Source organism: Mustela erminea, chromosome 19 (genome assembly GCF_009829155.1).
Source record: "Mustela erminea isolate mMusErm1 chromosome 19, mMusErm1.Pri, whole genome shotgun sequence".
Taxonomy (NCBI): Eukaryota; Metazoa; Chordata; class Mammalia; order Carnivora; family Mustelidae; genus Mustela; species Mustela erminea.
The window spans coordinates 17,177,905-17,200,775 of record NC_045632.1 but is presented as its reverse complement, the minus strand read 5'-3'; the positions used below and the strand labels follow the sequence as shown (position 1 = coordinate 17,200,775).

At 36.4% G+C, this 22,871-nt stretch overlaps 1 protein-coding gene across 1 annotated transcript in view; it reads left to right on the top strand.

Moving 5' to 3' along the window:
- Positions 1 to 22,871, top strand: part of LOC116579821 (zinc finger protein 345-like) — a 58,191-nt gene that overhangs the window by 26,185 nt on the left and 9,135 nt on the right.

Below are 22,871 nucleotides of genomic sequence, written 5' to 3'. Positions count from 1 at the left end.
TGAGTAATAAGCTGACAGTCTTTGATACAGGCTGTGAAACCAGAAGTCTGAATCAGCTCCAGCCCCTCTTAGCACAATTAAGGGCAAATGTGGAGAGTGCTGAATTAAGTAGATACTCCCAAATGAGAGAGCCTTTGTAGATCTCCAGATTTCCTGAGGAGAGAGTCTAGCATTGTGTTGGAAAAAAAGAAGGAGGTGGTGGGGGGCAGGAAGGAACTTTACCAGTGCCACCCCTGGCCCAGGGTGGCATATCATGGAACTGAAGAGCCAGCAATGATTTCTTCCACAGGGGAAAACAGTGGGTGATTGCCTAGCTTCCCTACTTGTATAGGATGCTGCTGAAGAAACTTGTTTCTCTCTTGCAGCACCCACAGTATTGAGACAGTACCTGCATGACTGCGGAGAGAAGAGATGGGGCTGTAAGAATATCAGAGTGTATCAAAAGAGTACAATTCCTCCTAGCTGCATTCAGGACTCCAGGAAGAAGCCCACCACAAACCGCTGGGAAAACCTTACGCAAGGATCCCCCACTTGGCCTGCAGGCATCCCCAGTGCCCCAAACGTTAAACCCACACTCAATTCTTCAGCTAGATCTTTGTGTATGCTCCCATGTATTGCAGTTAGGGCCAGTTTTGGTAGACCGAGACCATACAGGTTTTCAGCAGCCAGAGTGGTGAGTTTTAAGCTTGAGAGAAGACAAAGGAGCTTAAGATTTCTGCCACAAGGGGGCAAGAAGCAGGGAACACATGTATTCCTACAGGGACAGAGAAAGTCCCAGTTATAAGCAGGACCAATAAAAAGTATATTTGACCTGAAGGTATCTAGCAATATTTGGAGGAGGTGACTGCTTCAAATGAGAAAACAGCAATGCAAAACTCCAAGAAACACGAGGAATCAATGAAACATGACATCACAGGAAGATTTCAGCAATCCTCTAGTAACTGAACTCAAAGACAGAATTCTGTGATTTACCTGATAATTCAAATTAGCTGCTTTAAAGAAACTCAATGAGTTACAATAAAACATAGAACTGAACAAACAGGAAAGCAATATATGAATAAAATGAGAAATTCAACAAAGAGAAATAATATAAAAACAAATCTGGAGCTGAAGAATGAATGAAATGAAAAGTGCAATATAGAACATCAACAGGAGAAGAGTTCAAGCAAATATAAAAATCAGAGGAATAGAGGATGGGAGCTTTGAAATACCCGAGGCAGAGGAGAACAAAGAAAAAAGGAATGAAAGAGAGTAAGGAAGCCTACAAGATGTGTGGGACATCATAAAACAAACAATATAAAGAATAACTCATCTGTTAATGAATTAATATAAAAAGTAAAAAATAGTAACATCAAAAACATAAAAAGGGCAGTAAAAGAGTAGAGCTTTCCTATGTGATTAAAGTTGCTATCCATCAGCTTAAAATGGACTGTTTTATAAGATTTTTTTAAAGACTTATTTATTTTAGAGAGAGAGAACAGGGAGAGGGGCAAAGGGAGAGGGAGAGAAAGAATTTTCAAGCAGACTTTTCACAGAGTGTGGAGCCTGATGCAGGGCTTGATTCCAGGACCCCAAGATCATGACCTGAGCCAAAATCAAGAGCCAGCCACCTAAATGACCAAGCCACCCAGATGCCTCTTATAACAGGTTTTATGTAAGTCTCAATAACCACAAAGCAAAAATCTGTTGGATTCACAAAAGATGAGTGAAGGGAATCAGAGCATACTGCCATGGAAAAGAAAGAGGGTAAAGAGCAATGGAACTACAAAATAAGAGAGTTACTAGTAAGATGGCATTAGTCTGCATGTTAATAATTTCTCTAAATATAAATGAATTGGCTTTACCAATCAAGAGGTGTAGAATGGCCAGATCGGTAAGATTCAACTATATGCTACCTACCAAAAGGCAGTTCAGCTTTAAGGTCATACATAGGCTTTAAGTGAAGAGATGGAAAAAGATATTCCATGGAAGCAGAAAGTGGGATTGGCCTTGCAGTGTTGGCCCATACATATGTAAGATAAAATAGACTTTAAGCCAAAAATTATAATGAGACAAAGATATCATTATAAAATGATAAAGAAGTCAATTCATCAAGAAGATATAACAGTCATAAATGTTTATGCACCCAGCATTGGAACACATAAATATGTTAAGCAAATACTGACAGATCTGAAGGGAGAAATAGGCAAAATGAGAACAGTAGGGGATTTCAGTAGTTTAAGTAACAGATGGATCACTCAAGCAGAAAATCAATGTAGAAACATTTGACTTGAATCATACATTAGATCCCTGAACCTAACAGGCATATATAAAACATTCCAGTTAGTAACAGCAGCAGAATACTCATCTTCTCAAGTGCATATGGAATATTCTCCAGGATAGATCATATGATAGGTCACAAAACAATTCTTAGGAAATTTAGACTGACATCATACCAATATCTTTTCCAACCACAATGGTATGAAACTAAAAATCAAATAAGAGAAAGCTTGAATTTTTACAAATATGTGGAAACTAGGCAACATATTCCTGTAACCAATGGGCCAAGGAAGAAATGAAGAGAGAAAAAAAAATCCCCTAACAAATGAAAATGGAAACTTAATAGACATGATGCTGTAAAAGGCTTTCTTAGAGGGAAGTTTATAGCAATAAATGCATGTGTAAGGGAAAATGGAGGATTTCAAATAAACAACTTTAAATGTCAAGGAACTAGAAAAAGAAGAATAAACTAAGGCCAAAGTTAGCTTCAGAAGGAGTTAACAAAGATCAGAGCTGAAATAAGTGAAAGCAATAGAAAAGATTAGGTAAAATCTGTTTTTGAAAAAGATAAAATTGATAAAACTTTAGCTAGACTAAGAAAAAAAGCAAAAAGAGACACCTGGGGGGCTCAGATGATTAAGGGTCTAGTCTGCATTTGGCTCAGGTCATGATCTCCAGGTCCTGGGATTGAACCCCAGGGCCCAATCAGGCTCCCTGCTCAGTGGGCAGTCTGGTTCTCCCTCTCCGTCTGCCTCTTCTCCACCCCCACTTGTACTCTCACTCAAATGAATAAATAAAATCTTAAAAAATAAAAATAAATAAAATTGTTCTAACAACACATTATAAAAAAAAAGAAAAGAAAAAGGAGTCAAAATCAGAAATGAAAGAGGAAACATTCTAATGGATACCACAGCAATACAAAAGATCATAAGAGTCTACTATGAACACTTGTATGCTAACAAATTAGATAATGTAGAAGTGGATACATTCCTAAAAACATATGACCTATCAAAACTGAATTATGAAGAAATTAAAAATCTGGAGAGACCAATTACTATACTAGTAAGGTGATTCAATCAGTCATCAAAAATGTCCAGTGAAGAAAAGCCAAGCACCAGATGGCTTTGCTGTTGAATTTTATCAAACATTTAAAGAATGAGTGCCAATTCTCAAACTCTTAAAAAAATGGAAGAGGAAGGAACACTCCCAAGCTTATTTCACAAGTTTAGCTTTACCCTTATGCCAAAACCAGAGGACACCACAAGAAAAATCTTAGAGGCCAATTGAATATAAATGCAAAAATTCTCAAGAAAATATACTGAATTCAGTATACTGAGTTCAGTATACTGAGTTCAGTATACTGAATTCAACAGGACATTAAAAGGATCATACACCATGATTAAGTGGAATTTATCCCTGTGATACAAGGATAGTTCAACGTAGTCACATCAATAAATGTGATATATACCACATTAATAGAATGAAGAATAAAAATATGATATCTCCACAGGTGCAGAAAAGCATTTGACAAAATACAACATCCTTTCATGATAAAAAACACTCAAGAGATTCAGGTATAGAAGGAATATTCCTTAAACAATAAAAGCCAAATATGATAAACCCACAGCCACCATCATACTTGACAGTGAAATGTGGAAAGTTTTCCTTCCAGCTCAGGATAACACCAAGATGCCTACTCTCACCATTCCGATTCAACATAGTACTGGAATCCAGGGCAATCATAGGAGAAAACAAGTATAAGGCATCCAAATTGGATGAAGTGGAATTTTCTCTGTTTAGATGATATGATCTTATATCGAGAAAATCCTGAGGACTCTACCTTAAAACTGTTAAGAGCTAATAAATAAAGTTTCAGGATACAAAACATACAGAAATGAGTTGTGTTTTTAGGCAGTAGCAACAAAATACCTGAAAAAGAAATTTTTAAAAATCTTATTCACAATAGCATCAGAAATAATAAAACATGTAGAAATAATTTTAACCAATGAGGTGAGCAATCAGTGTGGTGAAAACTACAAGACTGATTAAAGTAATTGAAGAAGACACAAATAAGAGATACCCCATGTTCATGGATCATAACAATTATTATTGTTAAAATATTCATTCTACCCAAAGCCATCTATGGATTCAATGCTGTCTCTGTCAAAATTCAACTGGCATTTTTCACAGAAATAGAAAAACAATCCTAAAATTTATATGGAGCCACAAAAGTCCATAAATAGCCCAGGTAATCCTGAGTAAGCAGTACAATGCTGAAGGAATCACACTGCCTAATTTCAAACTGTACTATAAAGCTATAGTAAATAAGACTGGTTGATACTGGCATAAAAATGGACATATAGTCCAATGGAACAGAATTGAGAACCCAGGAATAAAACCTTGCATATACAGTCAGCTAATATTTGGCAAGGGAACCTAGAATAATCAGTAGGGAAAAGATAATTTCTTCATTAAATGGTGTTGGGAAAATTGGATATTCACATGGAAAAAAATGAAATTGGACCCATATCTGTACCACTCACAAAATTAACTCAAAATTGATTAAAGACTTAAACATAAGAACTAAAACCCTAAGCATCTAGAATAAAACAGGAAAAACCTCTTTGACATTGGTCTTGGCAATGATTACTTGGGTATGGCATCAAAACACAAAAATTTAAAAAAAAGACTTAAACATAAGAACTAAAACCCTAAGCACCTAGAATAAAACAGGAAAAACCTCTTTGACATTGTCTTGGCAATGATTACTTGGGTATGCCATCAAAACACAAAACAAAAGCAAAAATAAATATATGGTACTAATTAAGTAAAAGTTTCCTGCACAGCAAAAGAAAAAGTCAACAAAATGAAAAAGCAACCTATGGAATGAGAAAAAAAATTGCAAATCATATTTCAAAATAAGTTAATATTCAAAATATATAAACACATACAACTCAGTGGTCAAAAAAACCCCAATAAATCTAACTAAAAAATAGGCAGAATCAAGGAGACACTTTCCCAAAGAATAGATAAGATAGGTAGCAGGTACATGAAAAGATGCTCAACGTCACTAATCAGGGAAAGGCAAATCAAAACCACAGTGAAATTTTCCCTCACACCTGTTAGAATGGCTATTACCAAGAAGTCGAGAGTTAACAAGTCTCGGTGAGGTTGCAGAGAAAACTAAATCCTTGTGCACTGTTGGTGAGAATGTAAATTTGTACAGCTACCATGGAAAACAATATGGAGGTTCCTTAAGAAATTAAAAATAAAACTTCCATAGGATCCAGCAATCCACTTCTGGGTATATCAAAGGAAACAAAAACTGGTATCAATAAGATATCTGTACTTCCAGATTCTTTTTTTAAAGTGCTATATTTCACATTTTAATGCTGTATTTCTTTCCTGTTTCAAGTTTTTATTTTATTATTTATTTTATTTTTATTTATTTTATTTTATTTTTATTTTATTTTCTGTTTCAAGTTTTTATTTAAATCCTAAGTTAGTTAACATATAATTCAATATCAGATTCAGAAGTAGAATTTAGTGATTCATTATTTACATGTAGTATAACACCCAATGCCTTCCTTAATAGCTGTCACCTATTTTGCCCATTTCCTCACCCACCTCCCCTGTAGCAACCCTTGGTTTGTTCACTATACTTAAGAGTCTACTTTATGGTTTGCCTCTCTCTCTTATTTTTTCCTTCCCCTTTGTTCATCTGTTTGGTTTCTTAAATTCCACATATGTACACTTCCATATTCTTGCAGCATTATTTATAATAGCCAAGATATGGAAACAACCTTAGTCAATGGATGATGAATGGGTAAAGAAGAAGTGATACATATATATACAATAGAGTATCATTCATCCATGAGAAAGAAGGAAATCTTGCTATTTGTGACAACTTGGATCAACTCTGAGGGCATTATGCTAAGTGAAATAAGCCAGAGAAAGAAAAATACTATAGAACATCAGTCATATGTGGAATCAGAAATAGGCGAATTCATAGAAACAGTATAGTGGTTGTTACCACAGAATGGTGGGAAACATGCAGAGATGTTGGTCAAAGGGTAGCAACTTCCTGTTATGAGATGAATAAGTTCTAGGGATCTAATGTTCAGCATGGCAACTAAATATTGTGAGTAGATTAGTAAATGTCTCACTGCAAAAAAAGCAATAGTAATTATGTTACATGATGGAGGTGTTACCTAACCCTGATGGTAATCATTTTGGAATATATGTGTATCATGTCAACATGTTGTACACCTTAAACAATATTATAAAGCTGGAATTAAGTTTAAAAATTTAAAAGCTATATAAAAATAAAATCACATATCTTTAATTAATAGGGAGAAATTATATTTTATGTATATGTGTGTGGCCTTTATTATTTTGAGGTATTTCTTCACCATACCCCATCTTGTTAAGATTTTTTTTTTTATCAGAAATGGATGTTGAATTCTGTCAAATGCTTTTTCTGCACTTCTTGGGATGATTATATGATTTTTACCCTTTCTTTTCTTTTTTTTTTAAGATTTTTATTTATTTATTTGAGAGAGACACAGAGAGAGCATGAGAGGGGAGAAGGTCAGAGGGAGAGGTAGACTTCTCATGGAGCTGGGAGCCTGATGCAAGACTTGATCCGGGACTCTGGAATCATGACCTGTGCCAAAGGCCATTGCTTAACCAACTGAACCAACCAGGTGCTATATTCTTTATTTTCTTTTTAATTATCTAATTTTAAAAAAAATTTTCAGCATAACAGTATTCATTGTTTTTGCACCACACCCAGTGCTCCATGCAATCCGTGCCCTCTCTAGTACCCACCACCTGGTTTCCCCAACCTCCCACCCCCCGCCCCTTCAAAACCCTCAGATTGTTTTTCAGAGTCCATAGTCTCTCATGGTTCACCTCCCCTTCCAATTTCCCTCAACTCCCTTCTCCTTTCCATCTCCCTTTGTCCTCCATACTATTTGTTATGCTCCACAAATAAGTGAAACCGTATGATAATTGACTCTCTCTGTTTGACTTATTTCACTCAGCATAATCTCTTCCAGTCCCGTCCATGTTGCTACAAAAGTTGGGTATTCATCCTTTCTGATGGAGGCATAATACTCCATAGTGTATATGGACCACATCTTCCTTATCCATTCGTCTGTTGTATATGGACCACATCTTCCTTATCCATTCATCCGTTGTAACCTTCTTAAATTTATTAAGACTTGTTTTATGACTGTGTGTGATGTATCCTGAATAATGTTACTTATTCGTTAAGAAGAATGAGTAATCTGCTGATGTTGGGTGAAATGCTCTGTATATGTGTGTTAGTCATTTAGTCTATTTTGTTGTTCAGTTCTGCATTTTAAAATTGACTTTCTGTCTGGATGATCTATATCCACTAATGACAGTGGAATGTTGACGCCTCCTGTGATTGTTGTATTGCTATTTTCCCTTTAAAGATCTGTCAGTATTGGCTTTCTATATTTATATGCTTTGACATTAGGTGCATATATATTTATAATTGCTATATATTCTTGCTGTATTATCCCTTTTATCAAAATATGACATTCTTTGTCTATTGTGAACATTTGTGACTTTGAGTCTATTTTGTTGATGTAAGTATAGCCTCTCCTGCTTTGTTTTGTTACCACGTCCATGTCTCCACATCACACTTTCAGCCAATGTATGTTCTTAATTCTGAAGTGAGTCTTTTATAGACGGCATTTATTTGGGTCTGTTTTTTTTTTTTTCCAGTCTGTTTTTTCAGCTACTCTATGTCTTTTGGTTGGGAAGTTTAGTCCCTCTACATTTAAAGTAATTATTATTTTTTAATTATTTTACTATTACTATCATTTAACCCTACATAAAAAACCAGTATTATATGCTGGCCAACTGAATATAACATTTAAAGTAATTATTAATAGGCAAGGACTTTAAATTTTCTTAATATTTGTCTTTTTTGTAGTTCTCTTATTCCTCTCTTGTTTTCTTCATTGTAATTAATGATTTTTTGTACTGATATGCTGTGATTCTTTTCTCTTTGTTTGGTTTACCTACTATATGTTTTTCCTTTGTGGTTACCATGAGGCTTAAATCAAATAATTTATAGTTATAATAGTTACTTTAATCTTCTAACAACTTCAATTGCATACATAAACTTTACACTTTATTTCTCTCCACACACTTTATGTAATTGATGTTAAATTTTGCTTATTTTATATTGTATTTCCATTAGCAAATTTTATCTGGTTATGGTTATTCTTAATATTTATATCTTTTAACTGTTTTCCTGGTGTTAAAATATACATGACACCATTACGGTATTACAGTATTTTGTCTTTGTCTTTTCCAGTGAGGTTTACATCTTCATATGCCTTTTAAAATTAGTTTCAGAGGTAGAATTTAGTGATTCATCAGTAGCATATAATACCCAGTGCTCCTTACATCAAGTGCCCTCCTTAATGTCCATCATCCAATTATCCCTCCCCCCCACACACATCTCCTCCCCTTCAGCAACCCTCAGGTTGTTTCCTAGAGTTCAGCATCTCTTATGGTTTGCTTCCCTCTTAATTTTCATCTTATTTTATTTTTCCTTGCCTTTCCCCATGTTCATCCATTTTGTTTTTTAAATTCCACATATGAGTGAAGTCAGATGGTATTTGCCTTTCTCTGACTTATTTTGCTTAGCATCATACCATCTAGTTCCATCTATGTCATTGCAAGTGACAAGATTTCATTATTTTTGATTCTGTCGTGTGTGTGTGTGTGTGTGTGTGTGTGCGTGTGTGTATACACACACACATACATACCATATCTTCTTTATCCATTCATCTGTTGATGGACATCTCAGCTCTTTCCATGGTTTGGATATTGTGGACATTGCTGCTATAAACATTGGGGTGTCCGTGCCCCTTTGAATCATTATGTTTGTATCATCTTGCTTTTTAAATTCATTTCATTAAAATTGTAAAATGTCCTTTACCATTTCTTATAAGACAGGTCTTCTGTCTTATAACACACAATCTTATAACACAGAATTTTTGTTATTTCCTGACACATTGCTTCTTCATAGATTCACACCCACCTGTTACTGTGCGTGCGTGTGTGTGTGTGTGTGTGTGTGCGCGCACGTGCGCATGTGTGTGTGTTTAAGACTATTTTTTTAAGAGAAGTCTTAAGTTCACAGCAAAATTGAGAAGGTACATATATTTCCCATATACTCTCCGGCCTTACATGTATAGCCACCCCCGTTATCAACATCCCTCACCAGAGTAGAACATTTGTTATAACCTACATTGCCATATCATCACCCAAAGTCCACAGTTTCTGTGAGGGTTAGTTCTTGATGTACATTCTGTGGTTTAGGACAAATATATAATGACATATATCCATTGTTATATCATACAGTGGAGTTATTTTCACTGCCCTAAAAATCTGTATTCTGCCCATCTCTCTCCCATTGCCTATCTCTCTCACTGCCCTAAAAATCTGTGTTCTGCCTATCTCTCTCCCATTGCCACAGCTCGTGGTAATCACTGATATTTTTACTGTCTCTAGTTTTGCCTTTTCTAGAATGTCATATAATTGGAATTATATACAGAATATAGTCTTTTTACATTGGCTAAGTCTTTCACTTAGTAAAATGCACTAACAAGTCCTACATGTCTGTTCCTGTCTTGATAGTTCTTTCCTTTCTAATACTGAATAATATTGTATTTTCTCAGTGTACTATAATTTATTTACCCATTCATCTATTGAAGGACATCTTGTTTTTTTTTCCAAGTCTTGGAATTTCTGAATAAAGCTGCTATGAACCTCTATTTGCAGGTTTCTGTGCGGAAGTAATTTTTTTTTTTTTTACTCCTTTGGGTAAAAAAGGAGTACTTTTTTACTCCTTTGGGTACCCAGGAGCCCAATTTCTTGATTGTGTGTTAAAAGTATATTTCATTTTATAAGAAATGACCAAAGTATGTGAACCATTTTGCATTTCCATTAGTAATGAATGAAATTTCCTGTCATTTTTTCATTCTCACCAGCATTTGGTGTTCTCAGTGTCCAAGATTTTGTCCATTGTAATAAGTGTATTGTAGTATCTCCATGTTATTTTAATTTGCACTTCCCTGTTGACTTATGATGTAGAGCATTATTTCATGGACTTATTTTCTATCTGCATATCTTCTTTGATGAGATTTCTATTAAGGTTTGGCCCACATATTTAAATGTGGTTGTTTATTTTCCTATTGAGTTTAAAGTGTTTTAAAAAAATATTTTGGACAATAGTCTTTTATCAGATTGCCTTTTGCAAATACTTTCTCCCACTCTGTGACTTGTGTTCTCATTCTCTTGAAATCATCTTTCAACAGAACAGTTTTTAATTTTAATGAAGTCCAGCTTATCAGTTATTTCTTTCATGGATCACACCTTTGGTGTTATATCTAGAAATTCATCACCAAACCCAGAATCTTCTAGACTTTCTATTATGTTAACTTCTAGGAGTTTGATAGTTTTACATTTTACATATAAATCTGTTGTCCATTTTTAGTTAATTTTTGTACAAGATACTCTATCTAGATTCATTTTGCATGTGGATGTGCAATTTCCCCAGCACCATTTGTTGAAAAGTCTGTGGTTCCATTATATTTCTTTTGCCCCTTTCTCAAAGATCAGGGATTATATGATTTTATTTATGTGCAACACTTTCTGGACTACATTGTTCCATTGATCTTTTTTTACTGAATAAATTTGAGATATAACATGCCTAAGTTTAAGGTGTACAGTGTATTAGTTTCTTACATTTTGTATTGTAATATGTAGCAATATTTATCCCATAATTATGGTATAATATTATTGTCTATATTCATTATACTGTGCATTGGATTTCTGTGGCTTGTTTACTACTGACTGCAAGTTTGTACCCTTAAACATCTTTGTTCTTTTTTTCTTTTTTTAAAAGATTTTATTTATTTGATAGAGATCACAAGTAGATGGAGAGGCAGGCAGAGAGAGAGGAGGAAGCAGGCTCCCCGCTGAGCAGAGAGCCCGATGTGGGGCTCCATCCTAGGACCCTGAGATCATGACCCGAGCCAAAGGCAGAGGCTTTAACCCACTGAGCCACCCCTTAAACATCTTTTTTCTTATCCACTCCCACCATCCCCTTGTACCCATTTTACTCTATTTTTTACACACTTAGTTTTTTTAGGTTCCATATATTAAGTGATATCACACAGTAATTGTCTTTGACTTGTCTCTTTTAGAATAATGTGCCTAGGGTTCATCAGTGTTGTTGCAAATAGAAGGATATCCTTTCTCACAACTGAGTAATATTCCATTGTGCGTACCACATCTTTTCTATCTGTTCATTCATTGAGAGGTATTTGGGTTGGTTCCATATTTTAGCTATTGCAAACAATGCTGCAATAATCATGGGATTGAGTGTATGCAGTCAAATTCTGTTTTCATTTTCTTTGGCTATATACCCAGCCTCTTGTTGGATTGATTCCTTTATTGTAACATAATGCCCTTCTTTGTATCTTGTTACAGTCTTTTTTCAAAAGTCTATTTTGTTAAATATAAGTATTGCTACACTGTTGTTTTTGTTGTTGTTGTTTCACTTCCATTGAAGTGCAATAGATTTGTCAATGTTAATTTTCTATTCTGGTACTCTACTGAATTCATTTATCATTTCTACCATTTTTTTGGTGGAGTCTTCAGGGTTTTCTATGTGGTATCATGTCATCTGCAAAGAGTGAAAGTTTTATTTCTTCCTTAACAACAGGATGGTTTTATTTCTTTTTGTTATCTGATTGCTGTAGCTGGGACTTCCAGTACTGTCTTGAATAAAAGTGGTAAGAGTGGACATCCTGATCTTAAAGGAAAAGCTCAGTTTTTCCCCATTGAGGATAATGTTAGCTTTTCGTGAATGGCCTTTATTTTATTGAGGTATGTTCCCTCTATCCCTACTTTGTGAGGGCTTTTATAAACGGATATTGTACTTCGTTAAATGCTTCTTCTACATCTAATGAACTGATCATATAGTATTTATCCTTTCTCTTTTTGATACAATATATCACATTTATTGATTTGTGAATATTGAACCACCCTTGCATCCTAGGGATAAATCCTACTTGATTGTGGTAAATGGTTTTTTAAATGTATTGTTGGATCAAATTTGCTAGTATTTGTTGAAGATTTTTACATCTCTGTTCATCAGGGATACTGGCCTGTAATTCTCTTTTTTAGTGATATCTTTTTCAGGTTTTGGTATGAGGGTAATGCTGGCCTCATAGAATTAATTTGCAAGCTTTCCTTCCTCTTCCATTATTTGGGTTAGCTTGAGAATAGTCTTCTTTAAATCTTTGGTAGAATTCACCTGTGAAACCATCTGGTCCTAGACCTTCTGTTTGTTTGGAAAATTTTTGATTAGTGATTCAATTTATTTGCTGGTAATCAGTCTATTCAGATTTTCTGTTTATTCCTGATTCAGTTTTGAGAGGTTTCCCTCCCTTTCCCTTCCTTCTTTTCCTTTCTCTTTTCTTTGCTTTTTTCTTTTCTTTCTTTCCTTCCTTCCTTCCCTTCCTCCCTCTCACCTACCCTGTATCCCTCCTTTCTTCTCTTCCTTCCTTCCTCTTTCTCTCTCTCCTTCTCCCTCCCTCCCTTCCTTCGTTTTTTCCTTCCTTCCTTTCTCTCTCTCGCTCTCTCTCTCGGAGGTTCTATGTTTCTAAGAATTTATCCATTTTTACTAGGTTACCCAATTTGTTGGTATGTAATTTCGTATAATCTCTTACAATCCTTTGCATTTCTGTGGTGTTGGTTGTTATTTCTCCTGTTTCATTTCTAATTCTTTAAGTTCTCCCTCTCTCTCCCTTCCCCCGGTCCTCCCTCCCTCCCTTTGATGAGCTTGGCTAAAGGTATATCAATTTTGTTGATCTTTTCAAAGAACCAGCTCTTGGTTTTATTGATCCATTATATTTGTTTGTTTGTTTTTAGTTTCCATTTCATTTATTTCTGCTCTAGTCTTTATTATTTCATTTCTTCTATTGGTTTTAGGTCTTGTTTGTTCTTTTTCTGCCTCCTTTAGGTGTAAGATTAGGTTGTTTATTTGAGATTTTTCTTGCTTTTTTTTCATTTTTTTTTAAATTTATTTTCAGCATAACAGTATTCATTGTTAGTTGCACCACACCCAGTGCTCCATGCAATCTGTGCCCTCTCTAATACCCACCACCTGGTTCCCCCAACCTCCAACCCCCCGCCCCTTCAAAACCCTCAGATTGTTTTTCAGAGTCCATAGTCTCTCATGGTTCACCTCCCCTTCCAATTTCCCTCAACTCCCTTCTCCTCTCCATCTCCCCTTGTCCTCCATGCTATTTGTTATGCTCCACAAATAAGTGAGACCATATGATAATTGACTCTCTCTGCTTGACTTATTTCACTCAGCATAATCCCTTCGAGTCCCGTCCATGTTGCTACAAAAGTTGGGTATTCATCCTTTCTGATGGAGGCATAATACTCCATAGTGTATATGGACCACATCTTCCTTATCCATTCGTCCGTTGAAGGGCATCTTGGTTCTTTCCACAGTTTGGCGACCGTGGCCATTGCTGCTATAAACATTGGGGGTACGGATGGCCCTTCTTTTTACTACATCTGTATCTTTGGGGTAAATACCCAGTAGTGCAATTGCAGGGTCATAGGAAGCTCTATTTTTAATTTCTTGAGGAATCTCCACACTGTTCTCCAAAGTGGCTGTACCAACTTGCATTCCCACCAATAGTGTAAGAGGGTTCCCCTTTCTCCACATCCCCTCCAACACATGTTGTTACCTGTCTTGCTAATTTTGGCCATTCTAACTGGTGTAAGGTGGTATCTCAATGTGGTTTTAATTTGAATCGCCCTGATGGCTAGTGATGATGAAAATTTTTTCATGTGTCTGATAGCCATTGTCTTATAGATAGTATGTCTTCATTGGAGAAGTGTCTGTTCCTATCTTCTGAGATTTTTCTTGCTTCTTAAGGTAGGCCTGTATTGCTATACATTTTCCTCTAAGTACCATTTTTTCCCTGCTTCCCAAAGGTTTTGGACTGTGGTTTTAATTTCAATTTGTTTTTATTTCTTCTTTGATTTCCTGGTGGACCCATTCATTGGTTAGTAGCATGTTGTTTAATCTCCATGTATTTGTGGTCCTTCCAAATTTTTTCTTGTGGTTGACTTCAAGTTTCATAGCATTGTGGTCAGAAAATATGCATGGTATGATCTCAATTTTTTTGTACTTTTGTTGAGGACTGATTTGTGAACTAGTGTGTAATCTATTCTGGACAAGTCCCATGTACACTTGGAAAAATTATGTATTCTGCTGCTTTAGGATGAAATGTTCTGATTGTATCTGTTAAGTCCATCTGATCCAGTGTGTAATTCAAAGCCATTGTTTCCTTATTTTCTGCTTAGATGATCTGTCCATTGTCCATATGTTAAAGTCTCCTACTATTACTGTATTATTATCAATGAGTTCCTTCATGTTTGTTTCATTTTATATATTTGGGGTGTCCCATGTTGATGAGTAAATATTTGTAATTGTTAGTCCTTCTTGTTGAATTGTCCCCTTTATTATGATATAGTGCCCTTCTTCGTCTCTTTGTTTTAAAATCTTGTTTGTGGGGCTCCTAGGTGGCTCAGTCAGTTAAGCATCTGCCTTTGGTTCAGGTCATGATCCCTGAGTCCTGGGATCAAGCCCTGCATTGGGCTTCCTGCTCAGTGGGGATTCAGCTCCTCTCTCTCCTTCTGTTCCTCTCCCTGCTTATGATCTCTCTCTCCAATAAATAAATACAATCTTTAAAAAAAGATTTGTTTATCCAATATAAATATTGTTACTCTGGCTTTCTTTGGACAGCCACTTGCATGATAAATGGTTCTCCATCCCCTCACTTTCAATCTGCACCTGTCTTTAGGTGTACAATGAGCCCCATGGGGGTACCTGCATGGCTCAGTTGGTTAAATATCTGATTTTTTAAAAGATTTTATTTATTTATTTGGCAGAGAGAGAGATCACAAGTAGGCAAAGAGGCAGGCAGAGAGAGAGGAAGGGAAGCAGGCTCCCTGCTGAGCAGAGAGCCCGATGCGGGACTCGATCCCAAGACCCTGAGATCATGACTTGAGTCAAAGGCAGCGGCTCAACCCACTGAGCCACCTAGGTGCCCTTAAATATCTGATTTTGGCTCAGGTCGTGGTCTTGGGGTCCTGGGATCAAGCCCATGTTGGACTCCCTGCTCAGGAAGAAGTCTGCTTGTCTCTGTTCCTCCTGCTCTGCCCCTCCCTCTGCTTGTGCTCTGTTTCTCTCTCAATTAAATAAATAAAATCTTTAAAGGTAAGTAAATAAAATTAAACCCTTGTAGGCAACATATAGATGGGTCTTATTTTTTTAAATCCATCCTGACACCCTATGTCTTTTGATTGGAGCATTTTAGTCCATTAAGTCAGAGTAATTACTGATAGATATGTATTTAGTGCCATTTTATTACTTGTTTTGTCATTGCTTCTGAGATTTTTCTCTGTTCCTTTCTTGTTTTTGTCACTTTGGGTCTTTTCTTTCCACTCCAAGAGTCCCTGTTGACATTTCTTGCAGGACTGGTTTAGTGGTCATGAACTCCTTCAGTTTTTTTTTTGTCTGGGAGAACTCCTTCTATTCCAAATGATAGCCTTGCTGGAGACAATATTCTTGTCTGCAGATTTTTCCCATTCAGCATGTTGAATATATCATGGCATTTGCTTCAGCTTGCTAAGTTTCTGTTGAGAGATCTTCAGCTAGACTTAACAGGTCTTCACTTATAAATTAGGGACTTCATTTGTCCTGCAGTGTTTAGGATTTTTTATCACCCTATTTTGCAAACTTAGTTACAACATGTCTTGGTGTTGGCTTGCTTTTGTTGATTTTTTTAAAGATTTTATTTATTTGTTTGACAGACAGAGATCACAAGTAGGAAGAGAGGCAGGCAGAGAGAGAGAGAGGAGGAAGCAAGCTCTCCACTGAGCAGAGAGCCTGATGCGGGGCTCAATCCCGGGACCTTGGGATCACGACCTGAGCCAAAGGCAGAGACTTTAACCCAGTGAGCCACCCAGGCCCCCCTTGATATTAGTTCTCTCTGCCTGTTGAATCTAGATGTCTGTTTCCTTCCTCATATAGGGAAGTTTTCAGCTTTTTCTTCAAATAAATTTTCTTCCACCTTTTTTCTCCTTCTTCTGGGACTCTTATAATACAAATGTGATTACATTTGATGAACTCACTGAGTTCCCTAAGTCTATTCTTGTGTTGCATAATTCTTCCTTTTCTCTTTTTTTCAGCTTCATTACTTTCCCTTACTTTTTCTTCTATATCATGTATTCATTCCTCTGCTTCTCTCAGCCTGATGTTCATTACATCATACATGTTTCTAGTCTCTTATTGCACTCTTCATCTGTGATTAATTCCTTTTTAACTCTTTATCTATGTTCTAAGTGTCTCATTGATGTCTTCTGTTCATTTCTCATGCCTAGTGGTGATTGTTGTTTCTCCATCAGGTATATTATTTATATCATTTCATTTACATCCCTTTCCCTGGCCTTATCTTATTCTTTCATCTGGGATAAATTCTTCTATCTTTGTGTTTTCTCTAGGCATCTGCCTTCTTGTCAATTTAGAAAGCCAGTTATATCTTCTGCTCCTGAAAATAATGATTTTCTGAACGAGGTCATGTAGTGCTTAGGGCCTGGTGCTTCAGGAAGATCTCTGGCATGTGCTGAGTATGCTCTGCTGTTGTGTTTTGGCTGCTCTATCCTTCAGGCCAGTCATCTGCAGAGACTCTCCTTGCCTGCAGTGAGCAGTGTTTGGCCCCTGGCCTCAATATAATAAGTTTTAATTAGGTGTGCTTGTGAAATCGGAACTGACACTACTTCCACCAGAACGGATGTCCTGCAGAACTCTCTGGTTGGGAGACATGGTGTCGTCTGGGGTCTGTCCTGGTCTTCTGGGGGAGGGACCAGCTACACTAGGACTGAGGCAGGCATGACTGAGAAGGGCAGTCTCTCCCACACACAGGGGGCTCGGACTTGGTGTTTTCAAGTTGGGCAGCCAGTAGTAGAGCTGTGGTGCCTCCCATGGTTGGCTCTGTGTTTATGCTGAGGGGCAAGGGAGGGAAATGGTACTGGCCATTTGTTTATAGAGAGGTGTCTCTGTGAATGCTGTGTCTTATTGATGCACTGAGCAGAGTGAATAGTCTCCCCACTCTGTGTCCCAGGAGTTCTTCAAATCACTGTTTCTGTGCTATCTGTCCCTGGGTCATTTGCCTTCCTTCTCTCCAGGAATAGCACGGAGCCCACCAGACTCTATCCCAGCCAAGTCTGCTAACTTTAAAAACTCCAGGCTTTAAGCTCCACTGATTTCAAGAACTCCCAAAATTCAGCCCCTCTTTTTTCCTAAGCCAATGGCTTTGGGGAAACTTTCTTCTTGTGTGTTCCCTTGTGTGCTCCTCTCTCACACACTTCTTTATGATTATGGCTCCCTCCCCTCTGCAGCACCAACGATCTGTTTCTCACATGAAGCATGTCTCCATACTTCTACCTTCTTCAATGTGGCCTCTTTTCTTCCTTTAGTTGTGTAGTTTGTTCTGTCTGTCTTCAGGTTGATTTCTGGAGTATTTAGGATGATTTGATAGTCATCTACTTGTGTTCATGGGACCAGGTGAGCCTAGGATTCTCCTACTATGCCACCATCTTTTATCTGTCTGTGATTCTATTGAGAATTTTATCATGACTGCATGTTAGATTTTGTTGAAAGCATTTTCTGAATCTTTTGATATGATCATGGGATTGTTTTTAAAGATTTTATTTATTTATTTATTTGCCAGAGAGAGATCAAAAGTAGGTAGAGAGGCAGAGAGAGAGGGGGAAGCAGGTTCCTCGCTGAGCAGAGAGCCTGATGCGGGACTCGATCTCAGGGCCCTGGGATGATGACCTGAGCCGAAGGCAGAAGCTTTAACCCACTGAGCCACCTAGGCACCCCGTGATCATGGGATTTTAATTTTTTAGTCTGTTCATGTGGTGGATCACATTAATTTATTTTCAAGGTTTGGACCAGCCTTTCATACCTGGGATAAATCCTATTTTGTCATGCTAAATAATTCTTTTTATATATTCTTGGATTCAGTTGCTATTATTTAGTAAGGATTTTTACATCTACGTTCATGAGAAATACTGGTCTGCAGTTTTCTTTCTTTTTTTTTTTTTTCTTTTTTTTTTGTAATGTTTTGTCTGGTTTTGGTGTTAGATTAATATTGGCTTCAGAATGACTTAGGAAGTAATCCTTCTGCTTTTATCCTCTGAAAGACATTATAGAGAATGGGAACAATTTCTTCCTCAATTATTTGAGCGAATACATTTGAGTGAATGTATTTGTGAATACATTTGAGTGAATACATTTGAGTCTGGTGCTTTCTGTTTTTGAAGTTTATGAATTATTGACTCAATTTCATTTATAGACTTAACACCTATTCAGATTGTCTGCTTTATCTGTATGGGTTTTGGCATACTTTATCTTTCCTTCTTTCTTTAAGATTTTATTTATTTATTTGACAGACAGAGAGACAGTGAGAGAGGGAACATAAGTAGGGAGAGTAGAAGAGGGAGAAGGAGGCCTTCCCCTGAGCAGGGAGCCTGATGTGGGGCTCCATCCCAAGGTCCTGGGATCATGACCTGAGCCAAAGGCAGATGCTTAATGACTGAGCCACCCAAGTGCCCCAGCATACTTTATCTTTCAAATAATTATTTCATTTCATCTATTTATCAAATCTGTGTGCATAATTGTTCATAGTATTATTTTATTATCTTTTCATATTTATGCAATATGTAGTGCTATCCCCTCTTTCATTTATGATATTAGTAATTCATGTCTTCTGTATTTTTTCTTAGTTAGTCTAGCTAGAGACTTATTTATTTTATTGATCTTTAAAAAATATCCTTTGGTTTTGTTGTCTTCTATGTTGATTCCCTGTTTTCAATTTTGTTGAGTTCTGCTCTCTTATTATTTCTTTTTTTCTCCTTCCTTTGGATTTTTAAAAAGATTTTATTTTATTTATTTTTAAAAGATTTTATTTATTTAGAGAGATCACAAGTAGGCAGATAGGCAGGCAGAGAGAGAGAGAGGAGAAAGCAGGCTCCCCGCCAAGCAGAGAGCCCAATGCGGGACTTGATCCAAGGACCCTGAGAGCATGACCTGAGCCGAAGGTAGAGGCTTAACCCACTGAGCCACCCAGGCACCCTTCCTTTGGATTTAATTTGTTCTTTTTCTAGTTTCTTAAGATGGAACTTATATTTTTGGTTTCAGACTTTTCTTCTTCTCTAATATATATGTTAATTGCTATAAATTCCCATCTGGGCACTGCTTTTGCTGCATCCCATAAATTTTGATAGTACTTTGTTTTCATTTCCATTTAGTTAAAATATTTTAAAATTTCTCTTGAACATTCTTCTTTGACCTATTAGAAGTATGTTGTTTAATCTTCATATATTTTGGGATTTTCTAATTAGCTTTCTGTTAGTCAATTTCTAGTTTAATACCATTGTTATTTTAGAGTAGACATTGTCTGATTTCTATTCTTTTAAGTGTTAGGGTATATTTTGTGGCCCAGAATGTGGTCTATCTCGGTGAATGTTCCATGTGAGCTTGAAAAGAAGACAATATTTTTTAATAATGCAAGCCCAGGAGTCCTTTGTGGAAAAGATTCTCAAGTATGACTTTTTGCCTATTGTACAAGTGACAAACTATGATACATTTGTGGCAAATTATAACTTACTACTAATCTCAATAAGAGAAAAATACTAACTTCATTAAGAACTGGCTAGAATATAAAAAAAATAATTCATACTATAGGAACTGCAGTAAGAACTAGGCAGAAGTAGTCAACCTTATAATATTATAAAAATAATTATCAACATTATTTGAAATGTAAATGAGAACTTCCATTTTTACTTCTCATATTGGCAACAATATAGAAATTAGGTATCAGTGTGAGAATATGCTCACACCCTCCTGGTGGGCAGGGTCAATTGGGAGGTACTGCCTCACTAGGGTTCAATTGGAAATTTCCAAATGTAAGATTCAGTAGGACTTCATCAAACTAAAAATCTTCTGTGTATCATGGAAACAGTTGATAAAATGACAAGGCAATGTATGGAATGATAAAAAATATTTCCAAACCGTGTATCTGATAAGCCATTAATATCCAAAATATATAAGGATTTATATAACCCAATAGCAAAAAAAAAAAAAACCCAAATACCCTGTTTTATAAATGGGAAAAGGACCTGAATAGACATTTTCCCACAAAAGACATAACTAATGGCCAGCTGGCATATAAAAGGTGCTTAACATCAACAATCGCTAGAGAAAGTTGAAGATTGCAATGAGAGATCATCTCATACCTGTTAGGATGGCTTTTACCAAAAAGACAACAGATAAGTGTTGGTGAAGAAGTGGAGAAAAAGGAACATTTTTACACTGTTGGTTGAAATATAATGTGGTACAGCCACTATGGAATACAGTGTGGAGATTTCTCAAGAAATTAAAAATTGAACTACTATATGATTCAGCAGTCCTGCCTCTGGGTACAAATACTAAGAAATCAAAATCAGTATCCTGAAGATATATCTAGACTGCCATGTTCATTTTCACTGCAGCATCATTTATAATAGCCAAGGTATGGAAACAACCTAAGTGTCCACTCATCAGTGATAAGTGATGAATGGATAAAATAGATGTGAGGTATCTTTATAGACATCTAAATAGATAGATGATAGATAGATAGATAGATAGATAGGCAGACAGTGACATATAGTGAAGATTCAATATCTTCACTGTGACATATAGTGAAGATATAGTGAAGAAGGAAGGAAATCCACTTGCAAAAACATGGATGGTATCTAGAAGACATCATGGTAAGTGAAATTATCCAGAGAAAAGCAAATATTGTAATGATCTCACTTATGTGTGAGATTAAGAAAAAAGAGTCCAATTCACTGAAAAAGAATAAAGTGGAGGTTGCTAAGAACTGGGTTGGAGGAGGTAGGGATATGCTGGTCAAAGGGTACAGGCCTTCAGTTATAGATGAATAAACTCTGGGAATCTAATGTACCTCATGATGATTATACTTAATCATACTGTGTTATGGACTTGAAATTTTCTGGAAGAGTAGACCTTGGGGTGTCCGGTTGGTTCAATTGGTTAAGCATCTGCCTTTGGCTCAGGTCATGATCCCAGAGATCAAGCCTTGCCTTAGGCTCCCTGCTCAGCAGGGAGTCTGCTTCTCCCTCTCCCTCTGCCCCTCTCCCCTGCTTGTGCTCTCTCCCTCTCTTTCTCTTAAATAAATAAAATCTAAAAAAAAGAAGGGTAGACCTTAAGTGTTCTCACCATACACACACACACACACACACACACACACACACACACACACACACGGTAACCATGTGAAGTGATGGATGTGTTAATTAACCCAATTGTGGTAATCATTTCACAAAGTATACATATGTCAAATCATCACGTTATACACTTTAAGCATATATAATCCATTTGTCGATTGTACGTCAATAAACTGAAAAATCTGGTTTAAGTAAAATAATTACTATATGTTGGCTAACTGAATTTAAATAAAATAAATAAAAGAATAAAAAACAACAAAATAGAAAAGGCACATAGGAGATACATATTTGATTCTTTGCTTCTCTAGAAATGATTTATACAACTGTACATTTGTGTGAATTTTGGCTGGATAAATGACTCTAGTCAACAGTTCATTCCCAGTATTGCAAAATTTGTTACATTTTAAATTTTGTTTTATTTCTTCATTTCAGGGCACTATTTTTTTAAAAGATTTTATTTATTTACTTATTTGTCAGAGAGATAACACAAGTAAGCAGAGGGGCAGGCAGAGAGAGAGAGAAGCAGGCTCTCTGCTGAGCAGGGAGCCCAATGCGGGGCTCAATCCCAAGGCCCTAGAATCATGATCTGAGCTGAAGGCAACCGCTTAACCAACTGAGCCACCCAGGTGCCCCTTCAGGACACTATTTTGCGGAACATTGTGTTTCTATTTTCTGGTACCTTTCATGTGACCTGCTTTCTGATTGTTGAAAACATCAGGATCTTCTTTATATTCTTACTATTCCAAAATTTTATCCTCTCATACCCTTCCAAGAGTTTACTAATTATTTATAACTTGATTTTACAAGGGGGAAAGGGACACGTAAGGGTATTTCTCTTTACTGAGAATATACTATATACCAGCTAGCTGTTTAACTGGATATTCCTCTTAATTGGATTTATTATAATTTTAAATGAGAATGGATCCTGGAATTCTCTTTGTGCACAGGAGTTTTTATCTGCAGGAGCTGGGTTATGTGAGGCCTGCTCATTGATTAACACTAACTCTAGTTTTCAACCACATCACAGGTATTGAGCCCAACCGGTTTGTGCTCCATTTCTCTCCTTCTCTGTAAAACTCGCCTTTATTTCTTCTTTTATGTTTCTCATCTTTCCTACCTCGAAGTCATTTATTTTCATTACATGAGTGTAACTCAGAGCCTTTTTTTTTCAG